The sequence below is a fragment of the Dendrobium catenatum genome, unplaced genomic scaffold, assembly GCF_001605985.2.
Source record: "Dendrobium catenatum unplaced genomic scaffold, ASM160598v2 fragScaff_scaffold_671, whole genome shotgun sequence".
Lineage (NCBI taxonomy): Eukaryota > Viridiplantae > Streptophyta > Magnoliopsida > Asparagales > Orchidaceae > Dendrobium > Dendrobium catenatum.
In genome coordinates, this window is record NW_021319133.1 from 1,436,812 (window position 1) to 1,440,030 (window position 3,219).

The 3,219-nt window shown below is 36.7% G+C and overlaps 1 protein-coding gene across 3 annotated transcripts in view; it reads right to left on the minus strand.

Annotated features, from left to right (window-relative positions):
• The window catches only part of LOC110105666 (membrane-bound transcription factor site-2 protease homolog), a gene marked incomplete at its 5' end in the record, with an annotated part of 48,466 nt that overhangs the window by 44,492 nt on the left and 755 nt on the right, over positions 1 to 3,219 (minus strand).

Here is a 3,219-nt window from a genome sequence, read left to right on the forward strand (position 1 = left end):
GAGGGGGGGAAGGAGTTCCCAAGAGGGCTAAGAGTGTAATTGATTCCAATAATAATTCCCAAAGGTGATTAATTAATTTAAGAATTAATTAGAGGGAGGGAAGGAGAAATTCAAAATTTGAATTCTCCAAAGGAGGGAAAAGGGGCTGACCGGTCCATGAATGGGCTTGGATTGGGGATTAAATTGGAAAGTAGAGTTATTGGAAGAGAGAGGGATTGATAGGGGCGGCCACTTGATTGAGGGGTTAGTGGGATGAAGCTTCTATAATTAGAGTCTTGAATTAGGAAAGAATTTAAGGACCTTTCAAAATTTAAAATTCAAATTTAAATTAAAATAGAAACTTCCTAAATTAATCCAAAGTGGAGGGAATATTTGAATTTCAAAATTAATTTGAAATTCATATTAGGGTTTCCCGTATCCCAAAATGCTTTGAACCAAATTAGGAAAGTAATTATAGTGTAATCGGAAATTGGATCCAAGGGGATTGGTGGGCTGGTCGGCGGCTAGGAGAAGGGGAAAATTGGTCGGCGGCAAGGGGAGGGAAAACTTGGCCGGCAGCAAGGTGGGGGAATTGGCCTAGGCCTGCGGTGAGGGTGGGTTGGTTAGGGTTTGGTCGGCAGTATGGGGAGGGGCAGAGCGTGGTCAGCGGAATTTGGGGAAGATTTAGTGGTCGGTGGTTTAGGGTGGTGATGGGAGGTCTTGGCTAGGGGAAGTAAGGAAGAAGAGGAAGGGAAAAGGGAAGACAGTGAGCCAAGACACCTCATGCGGCTAGCAAGAATTGCTTTTACCCTCACCTAGGGATTTCTCCTCTCTAGAACTCACAACATTCATGAGAACAAGCATGCAGAAATTTTTTTAATAATAATCATCATACAATCATTAGGGCCCTCATATATACGTCTCAAAGCAACAAAAACACAAAGACTAAAATGCCCTCTAGGCTGCAGCACAAACTAATCCCTCATAAGGGTAAAATGGTAAAGACTAAAATATAAACAAAAGTAATACATGAAAGGCATCATAAATAAAGACTCCTAATCGTAGCTGTCGATCTACGATTCTTCCAGTGATAGACGCACCGGAATCTAATGCTGATGTCCTCATCAATAATACTATAAATAAAATGAAATAAATTATGCGCAATATTTCTAATTCTTGTTGCAAAATACAAGATGTGAGCTTTCAAGGAGTATAGACCCTCAAGTATCCATCAAGATGTTACCTTCGTTTACCATAAAAAAAAAAGCTTAAATTGAATGAAGGTCCTTACATTTCATGTTTTAAACATCAAATGCACATAATATCTAGTATCATTAATGTTTTCCCTCCCTTCCTATAGTGGTTTTAAAATAATAAAATCCTATACGCACCTTATGATGAATCCAGGGAACCAACCTACAATTTATCACCTTATATTGGTTTATTCGAATACAAAATTTTAGATATTACCTCTCCTGCTAATGATAGAGAACTTTCGATTAAGATTAATCGCTAAATAAGTATAAATGCTTAAAGTATAATTGTAGCAGATTTGGTATTAAAATTTGAAATTCACCATCTTGCACTTAAAGAAAATGGTGTACAAAAAGATGATGAGCCCGATCAAAATCTCAAGATTTGTCATCCTAGGTTTACTTATTTAGAAGAGGTAGTTGAGCCAACCAGATCGAAAGATTCTTGTCAACAATCTTGGGTTGTTTCATCCAAAAATACCTTGCAAACTAGGAGTAGGTATTTTTCTAAAGGGGTATTCAAGTTAACCGTAAACAATAAAGGCTTTTATGTCCTATCAAGTACACTAAATGATTTATTATTCAAATGCTTTTAAGACAATAGAAAATATATAGACTAATTGTAACCATAACTTAATGGTGTCATTTCACAACAAAACTACCCAGCTAGAGAGCCCCGATCATAACTATGTATTGTTATCTCATTTGGCGACAAAGCCACTAGGTCGATGACATGTGTTACATCCTTACTAGCAAGATATTATTTAACAATAAATAATAGTAATATGATTAACAAGACATTAACTATTTATTAGTTGTAGTTCTCAAATAAATCACCCTCGGCAAGCAATTGCAGAGGGTGAATGAATTTTACTTTAAGTTATTAGGGCAATAAATTTTAAATATTATTTTTTTTAATTCTTTTTGGATTTTATAGTTTAATCTGGATATGGCCTCAAAATGATTTGCATCGGAATTTTGGGGGTATTTCAATCCGATTGAGGTTCACATTCAGCATGGTTATAATCGGGATGACATTCAAGTCCCTTGAAGTATTTTGCAGTATGAGAAACTAATTTTAAAAATGAACTCCGGTTAAGGTTTTCTTTAAAAACAACTATGATCGAGGTATTTAAATATTTTTATTTGACAGTGTCAACACTTCCGATTAGCATGTAGAGGATCGAGTCTAACTGAGTTAGTTTCAATTTTCCTTGTCCGCACAAAAGCCTCAAATAGCAAGTTAAGACGTTATGTTTACTTGACAAAGCATATACCGATGATCTTTTAAAGAATAGAAGACATTTTAAATGATGTGCATTTTTGTTCAATGATATTACATGCCTTTCAATGCATGCGAGAAAGTTTGACTTACCTTTAAAATGATGTGTATGCTTTATGATGTGTTTGCACGATGCGCATACATAATTTTCAGTTGTTATTGATCGAACTAAAAGCGTAAGAGGTCCATTTTGGGTAAATTTTACATTCTGATAGCATCCGAGAAGTCTGTTTTGCCACGGATGAGGTTCAGGGAGCTTTCACACGACGTAACATATGTGATCCATCACATTTATTGTGTTCAATTGAATCAATCACAATAGTTTCTTTCTTTGGTATTTTCAAATTTCTAGATACATCATTGTGTTCCATCTTGCACATGAACAATGTATGGATAGTTTCGATCACGATCAAGATGTTTATAACTCGTTTCATGAGACGTCGCATCAAATAAGAGGTGTCAATATTTGATTCGACCTGAACCCCGACACAAACCCGACACGAAAAATTTTGGGTTCGGATCAACCTATTTGCTACAAGGGTCAGGTTCGACATTTGTTTTCTGACTCGTTTCTAAAATTGAGTTGGGTTCGGATTGATCAGAAAACCCAAAATCAACCAGAAATGACTCGGATCACCCTCCCGCGCCCATGTTCACACGAAGACCCGCGCCCGCACCTAGCCACTCCTGCACTAGCATCCATAC